General features: G+C 43.2%; 1 protein-coding gene across 6 annotated transcripts in view; it reads left to right on the top strand.

The window, feature by feature from the left end:
- The first annotated feature begins 8095 nt into the window (after positions 1–8095).
- The window catches only part of MYO6 (myosin VI), a 131926-nt gene continuing 128496 nt past the window's right edge, over positions 8096–11525 (top strand). For 2 of the 6 annotated variants that reach the window (XM_057494068.1, XM_057494064.1), the window contains exon 1: positions 8096–8259. The gene's annotated coding sequence lies outside the window, so the exon portion shown is untranslated. Of the gene's footprint in view, positions 8260–8603; positions 8750–11525 lie in introns of those variants that run through there. The other 4 variants (XM_036917450.2, XM_036917449.2, XM_036917448.2 and 1 more) reach the window with 3 other exon arrangements.

Raw genomic sequence — 11525 nt, 5'->3', positions numbered from 1 at the left:
CAGGCTAAGCAGTATCAAAATGGGTGACAAAGTTACTGTAAACAAAAAATATGGGACCTGGGGAGGAAGGTAAATAAAACGAGGTATGTTCCAGGACAAGGACTGAGGCAGAGGAGACAACACGCAGTGGGGACACCAGCAGCCCTCGGAGGGAGAAAAGAACAGCAAACACGAAGGAAACCAGTGAGCCTCACCTGCTGCTCATTTAGGTCGTGGGCTTTGGAATAAATTGCTGCTTGTTACCAGCAGTATTTGAGGTACTAATTAACGTATTATAATAACAGTCCTTGAGTTTGTTTTTGTTCTTAAATCACTGTAGACTTGACTATAAATAGGTTAACTACAGGACTCCTGGGGAGAAATTATTCTCCAGGCTGATTTCTTCAAGTTACCAAGCAACCCCCAAAAGCCCAGAGTAAGCCTAGGTTCCTGGACTGCCAGACCCCGTTCCGCCTGGGCAGGGCAGTGGCTGTCAGACCTCCTTTCTCCGTCACGCTCTGACAGTGACGTCACTGATACATGTATTTTAGATTTTCTCCCGCATAGAATCCAGTTCTCTGTATAGAGTACAGCCCCCTCTCCCTCTTCTCCCCTCCCAGCACGCGTGACTTTCTCTCTGTCACACACACAGGCACACAACAGAAAAGTTTCAGAAATTCTTAACACTTTCTAAAAAGATGCATTAATTTGCTTTATTCTTTTTTAAAAATGCTCTCTAAAATCCACTACATTGATAGTATCATCCACAGTTTGAATAATACTAAGGTTTCAATCTTACATGTTTCAAAAGACTTAAATATGCAAGAATAAAATTTTATCTAATGACAACTTGGACGTGTTGATATACTTTTTTGCATAAATTATGAAAACTTTCTTTTTTCTCAATTTTGGGTTAAAAAGTATCACTGATTTGAAGGTAAGAATGAAGTTTGGAATTTTTGGAGTTATATATTGAGAGAGATGGTTTCTAATTCTGTTTATTATAATTATTATTGGCATGATCAAATTGGCATAATCAATGAATTTCTCTATGAATATTTGTTTTAAAATATCCAAAAGTAAAAGTTTTTATTTTGGTTGTGTCCAGAGATTACCTTGGACATTTTTATGAATTTGCTTGAATTAACTTAGCCTGGATATCTTCACATTATTAATCAATATTCAAGTATAATATTTATTTTCTCTCAGGATCATATATTATTTTGCTCTAAAGACAAAAGATTTCTCACAGCAATCAAAAAGAAAGACTCCTTTTCAAGAATCATGCCATTTACTTTAATGACTCCTATAAGAGAAAGTAATTAAAAATACAGAAAACTAAAAAGATACTGAAAATGTCTCAACCGGTTAGAGCACCTTTTTTTAAATATAAGCTTTTATTTGAAGTATAACACCCTTACAGAAGGAATACACAGATCCTGAATGTATAGCCCAATGAATCATCGCCAAGAGAACTCCGTGGAACCAAATTCCCAGCGTCTAAGAAGCCCCCCACATGCCTCTTCTTAATTTACTGACCCTTTTTAATAAACCCTTTCGAGTAACGTGTAATAGACGAGGTTGTTTGGATCATCACAGTTCAGTTCAGCGAGCACTCTCGGGCTGCACATCCCGCGCAGGACCGTGCCATCCTCGGACCCGTGGCCTCCAGGCAGACGAGGCACTGTGCCCGTCCTGAGCCCGGGCGTTTGGGAGCCCAGCATGTTTCAGGTCTCTGGCACAGGAGAGCACACCCCAGGTAGCCACAGGCCTTCACCTCCTCGACCGAGACCTGCAGAACAGCCCTGGATTTACCAGCAGCCCGAATTAGACCCCCGCGGACCTATATGCTCGCGAGGGAGAAAAATGAATACTTCTTGTGATACGCCACTGAGTTAGTGGGCTCCACAGCAGAGGCTGACTAATGGAACAATCATTTCCTGAATCTCAGTGAAGTCTAACTGAGTGAACTCAGTTTATTGTTCTGTGACTGCATTTAAAGCTTTGTTCACTTCAACTTTACATTTACTATTAACTAGGATGATATTTAACTCCAACACACATTTACTAGACACTTCCTGGTCGGTGACTACATGGTACTTCCTTAATCTATTTCCAGATAATCCTATTTTTAAGGCCAGTCACTACCATCTTGTCCTTTATTTAACATTTTTCAGAAGAATATTGTCTGTCACTGATTTGTTTAAATAGTACTCCCCACACCCAATCTTTTCCTGTTTTTTAATATTATATACATAGTAATTTTTGTATTATATAGTATCATCTTTAGCTGTTTCATTCATTACCATTAAAGAACTTTTTTTCATTTTTATTTTTTCGTAGATAGCAACATCACAAGATGTGTAACAAATATGACACTGAAGGAAAAGTGGATTCATTTTTTAGAAAAATGAAATAAAATGTATATATAAATTATAAGTATTGAATCATCTGTGGAACAGTGATTTAAATTTAAATTCCACATTCCCACGGAGAATTGGGGAAAGCCCCTTCTCTTCTACAACAACGTTCTAAATGTTCTAAAAATATTCATTTCTGAAGGCCCCCCACTGCCAGGAGTGTGGACCTGCCAGAGCCCAGGTTCAGTCAGATGAGCCCCACTCCACCAGCGATTACCGAGCGCATGTCTTTACGTCCCAGCTCTGGACGGGCAAAGACAGGCAAGAGCTCAGTGGGCTCACAGGCATGGAAATAAAACACTCGACCTATTAGGAAGTGCGCCAACATGGAGAGCTGTACAGGCTATTTTAGTGTGCATTATATCCAGTCTGAGGGCTGAAGATTTTTATGATATTAATATCTAAATAGATTCAGCCAGTCACTGCAAATGATTAACTTTAATTTTTAAATAGTTTTTAAAAATATTAAAGTATTATTGATAGATAATCTTATGATGGTTCCAAATACACAACACAGTGGTTCAACATTCACCCATATTATCAAGTCCTCACCGCCTCCATTGCGGTCACTGTCCATCAAAGTAGTAAGATGGATTAGCTTTAATTTATAATCAATTTGGGATTAATTTATAAAATCTAATTTTGCAGATTTTTAAAAACCATTAATGTTTCAGTGTATTTTCTGGACTATATAGGCTGTGCAGAACTGACCATTCAGAATTATGTTGCTGGATTCTTTATGCAGATTTTCTATGTATCACAAATACATGCTTATGGTTTCCTCTCTTGACATTTAATTCCAGCTTGTTTTCTATTTTCTCAAAGCTTATTTAAGTTATACATCTGATTTTTTAAACTAAATACTATCCATGAATTCAACTGCAATCATGTATTCATAATCTGCAACAAAAATAGGTTTTCAGTTACTCTTCTCGTATTTCTGGAAGTAGTATAGCTACAGCAAGACTTCTCTGGACCATGAAAAATTATTAGAAGTTATATGTTTTATATAAATTTCTATGAATTTTTTAACGCTTGGATTTTATCCAAACTGCACATAAAAAGAAATTCTATCATTGACTTCTCATGTTAATCTTTATGTTTAAAACAAATGGCTAATTTCAAATAAGTGTTAGAATTGATTTTATTTTTTAAGATTTACCTTTTCTTTCTCAAATCTATTTATAAGCCTTGCCAGAATGTAACAAGTTCAGGATTACGTGTGGATGTATTTTTAAATTTATTATTTACATTATATATATACATGAGATTGATAAGATGCTGTTTGTAATCCTTTTTAGTTTACAAAATGTTTTCATTTTTTACATTATCTTATTTAGTTCTTTTCCTGAAAGGAGGTGTTATTACAATTGCTATTTTATTAATGAGTATTGAGTCTCAGTGAGATTAAGTAATTCATCCAGGTCACAGATCCAGAGATCAGACTGGAAACTGGTTCCTCCTCATGTTATTCACGTTGTGTTAAATAAATTTGAATACAATTCTGCACCCCCAGAAAGGCCTTCTCTCATTTGCTTTCTTTTAATTTCTACAATTCATGTAGGTTACATTGGACCCACTTAACTCTGAAAAAAATAGACTCTTCTGCCCTTCAAATCACGGCACTTGACATGGAGACCACAGGGTATCATCAATTAGATGAATGATTATTTTTAAGATGCTTGACAGTTCAATTAAAGTGAGGTGACCATCTTCGGTTACTCTCGTGATATTGTTTCAGTTTTAATTATAATGCCACTAGAACAATTCAGGAAAAACTAGCTGGGAGTTTCAATAACCGGGACAATACTTACAGAAATTTTCAGGAGCTATAAATGGTAAGAGGTATGTGGTGATCTGGTTGTTTTTTTTTTTAAGTATCTTCTGATAAATGGCATTTCAGCTTCAATTTTAGTCTTTTATATGGAAAATATTTCTAAAATAGATTAGCTTACTTTCTAGAGTAAGCTCAGGAATGATTGTTCAAAATTATGTTTAAAATATCTTTCAACCTTTTTAAATACATGATTTATGATTTTACAGTGATTGAACATTAGTTTTGGGTGTTTTTTTTTTTTCAGTGCAGATAGTGGTGGCACATGAGGTTGGGCAAAGAACATACCCTAAGGAAAGAAACTGAACTCAGACTCTCTCTTCCAGGACTTGCTTATTCCTGCAATTTATTTCCCTAAAAATTCCAGATAAGTCCCATTGGTGCAAACTTGCTAATAACTGAGGCATTGATCAAACTTCTTGTAGAAGGTATAATGTTGTAAATATCTCGCTTATTTGTTAAATAAACACTTGAACACCTAACTCATTCCTCTTTGGTAAGATGGGGGTAATGGTAGAACGTTACTGTTCATTTGGGATTCTTGGTTAAAAGCAACAGGAACTAACTCTGGCTGACTTATCCAGCAAAAGAGCATATTGGAAAAGAGTGTAGCTCAGGCATGATGGGGGGGTGATGAGTGACCAGGTGTGTAAAATAGGGCCAACCAGTTAGGATGTCCCCACTGGCACTGTCACGATCAGACCCTGGTTGCCACACTTATCCACAACACAGGGGATCCTCTTTATCTCTGCCTCTGCATCATTTTGTCCAGATTCCAAGTTTCAGGGGACAGCATCCAACTGACGTAACCCAGGTCCCATGCCATGACTTCCTGGTTGCCAGATAGTGGAGAGCCCTTAGATCAAAGTCTCTAAAGTGCCAAGTGGGCCCTGCTCCCACCAAGCCTCGAAGTTTAGGATTCTCCACAAACAGGATGGAATTTCAGAAGCTTGGCAGGCAAAAAGCAAATGCTCACTGTATTACCTCATAGGGCTGTGAAAATTTAATGGGACGATCTATGTGACCGGCTTAGCACAGTGCTGGCACATGGTGAGCATTCGATACGTTTCAGCATTGCTATTATTAATTCAACGAGACAGGCAAGGTACTAAATAAAAAAAATAGAGCAGAATTTCTAATTAAAAAGCTCGGTATTTTGGATAGTTGTTACAGGGGGAGGAAAGAAATATAGAAATATACCACTTAATACTATAGTATTGGAAAATAGGGAAAAGAAAAACAAATTCTGTTAGAATCAGGACAGAGAAAGTAACAGACTGAGTTTTGAAGACTGACAGGAGGAGCATGCATGGGCTTGGCATATTTGAATCCTGACTAGGGCAGGTTCAGGACTGTGAAGGTTTCTGTACACCATAGCCAGGAGTTTTAGTTGATCTGAAGGTCACCAGGATTTGGCAAAGGGGGTGACACAGATTTGTGGGGAGTGGCGAGAGAATGGCCTAGAGTGGACGGAATGTCAAGGGCTCAGACAGAAGCTGATGGCCGGTACCGGGGGCGGGGGGAGGAGCACAGCAGCTTAGCGGTGGTTCTGACACAGAAGGACCCGAATCAGTGACTCCACGACTAGGGGTGAGCAAAGGAAGACATTCTGGGTGACTGAAAAATCGTAACTTTTTGAGACCAGTGGTTAGTAATATCGTAACTACAATGGGGTCTGGGGGCAAGGAGATTATTTGGGTCAGCTGAGCGGGGAAAAAGAGAAGGAGTTTCTGTGGGTCGTGCAACACAGATGCGCTGAAGCTGCTAGCGATGCAGCCAGGCAGGGTGTAGAACCTTTAAACAGCTTACACTGATTCCAATGAAAATGAAGCAACAAAAACCTCAAAATTTTCCTTATGGTTTCAGAGGGGGTTCTCGGGGCCCCCATCTATGATAGGGGATCCATAAATCTCAGTTTAGGGACCCTCGGCACAAGGAGACTCGGAGAAGAGTCTCAGGTGAGAGCAAACTTGAAAAACTTAGAAAACAAAATAACACTTCATTCGAATGAATGTGGAATAAATTGTTAAGATGAGTTTTGGCAGCAAATACGAGTTATATCCACCATGTTTAACTGTACAGCATATGCAGTTCCCTAGAGCTGTCAGCTCCTCGCTGTTTGTCCGTCCGTCTGTCCTGTGTATCCAGCAGTAATGGTAGGCACTGTTCGGTGCCTGCCTGCCGTGTGGAAGCCACCATGCTTGGCACTGTGCATGCAGACAAGGGGCGTGCAGTCCAGCTGGGGCTATTTATAAGTAAACAAAAGTAGCAGTAGTGAAATACATGTGGGAGAGATACATACACGCAAGGGTGCCGGAAGGTGGAAAAGCACCCGAATGCACGCAGGTTTTGGAGTAAGGGTGTTAGGGAAAACTTGCAGAGGACAAATAGGCTTTGTTTTGAAGGATTAAACTGAATTTAGCCTGGCAACTCTCCGAAGTAGACAGCATAGCTGTCTGCTCTGGACATGCAAGCTCGTTACAGCGGCTTCAATGTAAAGGACACGAAATGCAGAAGGGCAGTGAGTGGAAATGAAATCGTACTGCTGAGCTAGGACAGTGGGCCAGCAAGGAAGCGACTCCAGAGACAGGCAGGTCTGTGTGAAGGTGCCTGGTTTAGGGCCACTTTATGGGGTTTGGGACAGCGATGAACTGGGGAACAACGAAAGGCATTCCAATTCAAGTACAAAAAAAAAAAAAAGAGAGAGAGAAGGCCGCTGTGCTAGCCAAACAATTTACATTTTATAAAATACAAACCTGGTGGCACTGCAGAGACTGGATTAGAAGGGGCCAAGGTTGCAGCCTGGGAACTGGTCAGCTCGAAGCCGTCTGCGGGCCCTGAGGGGACGGTGGCCTGCAGCCCGGTACCCGCCGGGAGACCTTGGAGATGCGGGGCTGGAAGCCGGGGGACGGACCCCGCGGACTGGGGGCGGGACAGAGGGGCCGGAGACAAAGCCTGCTGCAGTCATTGCAGTGAACTGCGTCTGCTTCTACTGGTTTGCCGGAGCCTTTTAATCTTAAACCCCAAATAGGTCGGAGCTGACAACTGAAAACATTCTCTTCGTTCTTTCTTTCCAATTCGTTTTGAAATCTAGGTCTGTATGCCTGAGCGGTACCTCCTGGCACTCTGGAATTAGGTTTCTGAGATTGCTGTAGATTATTTCCTTTCTTGGTTTCTCTTCCTCTTTCTTACTTCCCTATTTTACTCTTAATATTTTGCTTGAGTTGTGTGCTAAAGTATCTCATCATAACTTAGCTTTTCCACCAAGAGCCTGTGGCAGATCTGGGTATCTGAAACTTGTCTCCATCAGATGCTGTACATTTCCTGAACCTGCCTAGTTGCTGCTGGGAAATGTGTTAAGAAGTGCAATTCTCTTGTGTCGGTGCTCTAGCTTATTTCCGCGGAGACCTTCAGCATTACAGCGAACTAGCATTTCACTCTTAAAAGCAGCTTTTCGTCGTTAAGCTAAGGTACTTTTTCGGCCCTAATTCAGTCCTGCACGGCGCCTTCAGCCAGAGCTCCCGGGTCCGGGCCCTCGGACACGCCGCTCACAAATACGGCCGCACTGCAGCCACGCTAATGGTCGGGCTCGCAGCCGAGCCCTGCGGGGATGGCCTCCCGACCGCAGCCCGTGAGCGCCGCCTGCGCTCCGCGTCGTGCCCGCCGGCGCTCCGCGGTCGTGACGTGCGCGCTCCCGCCGAGCCTGCTGGCGCTCCGGGGCCGCGGCGTGCGCGCCCCATCGTGCCCACTGGCGCAATGGAGCCGTGACGGGCGCGCCCCCGCTCCGCCCCGCCCCTCGGGCGCTCCGCGGCCGTGACGTGCGCGCGGCGGGCTGCGGACCGTGCGGGGCGCCGGCCGGCGGGCGGAGACGGGCCCGACGTCTGTCCGAACAGGAAGCAGGCGGGAGCTCGGTCGCCACCGCCACCGCCACCGCCGCCGCCGCCCGGCCCCTGAGCTCATCCGCGCCGGCGCCATCCTCCCGGCCTCGCCGCCTCTGCGCCGCGCACCTGCCCTCCGTCCGCCGCGGTGAGTCCGCAGCCCCTCGTGGGGCGCGCGGCGCCGACCCCGTCCCGTCCGAGGCTCGGCGGCGGCGCAGGTGTGGCGGCCGGGCACCGCGCTTCGGCTGCCGCGGCGGCTCCAGGTGGCCTGCGCGTCCGGGGGCCTCGGCCGGTCGCGCTTCTCCCCGGCGGACCCCGCAGGACGGCGCGGAGCCAGCCCCGGTGCGCGCCCCGAGCCCCCCGAGCCGCCGAGCTGTGGGCCCCTCACGCGCCTGCAGCGACCGCGGGTCGGCGGGGACACAGGTTGGGTCTCGGCGCGGCGCCCGCCGGGAGCGGCTCCGGCGCAGGGGAGCCGCACGTCGGGGAGGAACGCAGACCCGCGCCGCCGCGGGGAAGCGGCCTCTCGGGCGCCGTCGGGGGAGCGTCCCTTCCGTCCGAGCGCCCGCGGCGCGGCTGGCGCTGTTCGCACCGGGAAACGCGGATCTTGAGCTCGGGCTGGTTATGGTCATGGTGCAAAGGTTGGCAGCAAAACGGCATTTCTTTTTTTTTCTATGTAGATTTTTTAAATCAAAGTGCCATTGGCGTGCATTCACCCACATTATCGAGTTCCCCCCATTGCAGTCACTGCCCCTCCGCCCGGTGAGAGGCCGCAGAGCCCCTGCCCGCCTGCGCGCGCCCCCACGCCGTGGCCGCTGCCCGCGGCGCCCCCAGGCCCCTCCGGCCGCCTCCCCAGCCCTGCGCTCCGTAGCCCTGGCCCCTTGTCGGAGTCCCTGAGCCCGCCGCCGTTTTGTACCTTCTCAAAACGGCATTTCTGTAGAAATTAACTAAACTTCATAGAAGTCACGGGGTTAGAGTTTTCAAACTGGAAATTGTTCAGTGAAAAAATTACCTTGGAGTCATTAGTTTTAGAAACACCACACGTTGGGCTACAGCCAGAGCTTGAAACAATGCTACTGTTCAAAACGACTCATTGACTTTTAAATATGCGGCCCATTTAGAGTATTTTCAGTTGTGTAGGAATTCCATCGCAGTGGTAAATAAGTTATTTTAGTCGCCTGTGTATTTACCCTGTTATGTTTGTTCTGTATGACATGCTACTGTTCTAGCTTTTTAAACTTAAAAAGATAATGGAGAGTAACAACTCTATGTAATACATAGAACTATATCTTACTGTATATTCTTCATTAGTACCTAGAAACAATAGCAAGAAAAATGTAAGGAACTATTGCAATATTTAGTATAAATACAGGGTACTAAAAACAGATCATAAATAAAGTTTATCTGAAATGGATTTTTCCCTCTGTTTATGTTTATCTGATCAAGTTTTAAAATAACAGTGGCCAGGAAATCTGAGATTGGCTGAAGGCTCTTTTCTCATCCTGTTGTGACAGCCTGGAGACTGGTATATCATGTAGCCCATTGTCTCTGGGTTTTGAAAAACAGTTTTCAAAAAGTTTAAAGAATTTTGACTGTGTGAAGTCTGAATAAATATAAGCAACCCAGACATTTTTAGAAACATTAACTACTTTTGGCTGTTGGTAATTGAAGCTCCATCTTTGATATGTGAAAAGTCAGTTTTAAAAACATTTTTAACCTCTGAATTTCTCATTTATACATATTAAAATATTTTAAGTAAAAGGCTGGAAAAAGTATTAAAATGTTAATAATAAATCCGATGCAGTTTAATTGTGAGTCCCATACTGGGATACTTTGTATTAATTTGTGAACTGGCCATATAGTAGTATAAGATCCTTGCACCTTTATTAGGCATCTGCCATAATCAGAAGACTGAGGGACTTAATCTATAATATATTTTCAAGGTTGGTGGTGGTGTCCTTTTACACAGAAGGAAATTTAGGCTCAGGGAATTAAATATTTGCTCAAGGTCATGTAGCTACAGAGGGACAAGGTCTGAATTCACACCCAAGTCTTGTAACCGTGGAATCGCTGTCCTTCCCACCAGCCCAGGTTGCTGTGATCTCAGTTCATTTGGGAGATGGTCCCAGTAGATCTGCAGAACTGGTGTTGTGTTAGATTAACTTGAGGTTTGAAGAAGGCACCCAGGAGTGAGGCTGAGATAGGCCATGAACGTGGTTCTGGAACTAATTTTGAATTCTGCATCTGTTTCTTCATTCTTAAGTTGACAGCCTTGAACAGTGATAAGGTATTGCTTTAACATTTCTGGTATAAAATACCAGAAATAGAATATTGTACATATTGTGCACTTTTTATTTTGATGGGTTTATAGGAACTAGAATTAGGTTGTAATGTAACACTAGTTTTTTCATTGTAACTAAAATGAATAGTATCATGTTCCCAGTTAGGACATAACTTTCATCTTTTCCTCAAATGAAATAGATTGTTGCCTGTAAGTGCAGTGGCTTTTTGTAAATATTGTGTATTTAAAACCTAGGGGAAAATAAAACTTGTTTTCAGGTTATGATTAAATTGTCATCTTTACATTAGGACTTTTTTTTTAATGATCCATGTTTGTTTCAGGACTGTCCTTTCAGCTGTAATAGACACTTGGGATAAAAATAAGTATTGTTACAAAGGGCGATCTTTTCTAACAAACTAGGAGTCATTTCAGCAGCTGTTTTATCAAGTAAACGACTTGAGTCCTTGGTTGAATGAGCAGAAAAAATGGTAAGAAGCATGAGTTGGTTGACTGCTTTTCCGGGTGTCTCATTACTTGGTTTGAACTGTTCTGAGTTTTGCATCTCAAGGATAGTCAAGGGCTTACTATCAATTATTAAGGATGATCTGTAACACATCTGCCTTTGTGTAGATAATCAAGAACTAACTAAAGTTAAATTCTATTTTTGAGGCATTATATATTGTTCAGAGGAACCAGCATGGTTTGCATTTAAAAGTTATGCTTCTATTTGATAAATTTAGTCAAATTTAGACTGTTAATTATCTTAAAATATAAGTATTAGAATAACTTTCTATTTATGGTTTTTAAAAATAAAATTTTTCTTACTAAGTGGTCAAAGAATGACATAATGGTTTGAGAACTGACCACAGGTCCACCAAATGTTCTCCCAGTGAGTCCCGAAGCAGAGACGGCAGTAAACCGGAAAAACAAATCTGGCATCTTTAGAAGTCTTGCTTAGTGTTAAAGAGAGAGGAAGTCCTTTTCTATGCACAAACCAAAATTACACTACAGGTGAGAGTATAGAGTATACTCTATACTTGATATTCCTCCGTTGATACTCACAGATGCACATTCACATGCATGCCCAGTACTGTGCGCAAGGGAAGGTGGTGCTCCAGGCAGCTTTTAGGTCTGTT

This window comes from Manis pentadactyla, chromosome 16 (genome assembly GCF_030020395.1).
Source record: "Manis pentadactyla isolate mManPen7 chromosome 16, mManPen7.hap1, whole genome shotgun sequence".
Lineage (NCBI taxonomy): Eukaryota > Metazoa > Chordata > Mammalia > Pholidota > Manidae > Manis > Manis pentadactyla.
The sequence above is the reverse complement of the archived record's forward strand: the minus strand, read 5'-3'. Positions and strand labels throughout refer to the sequence as shown.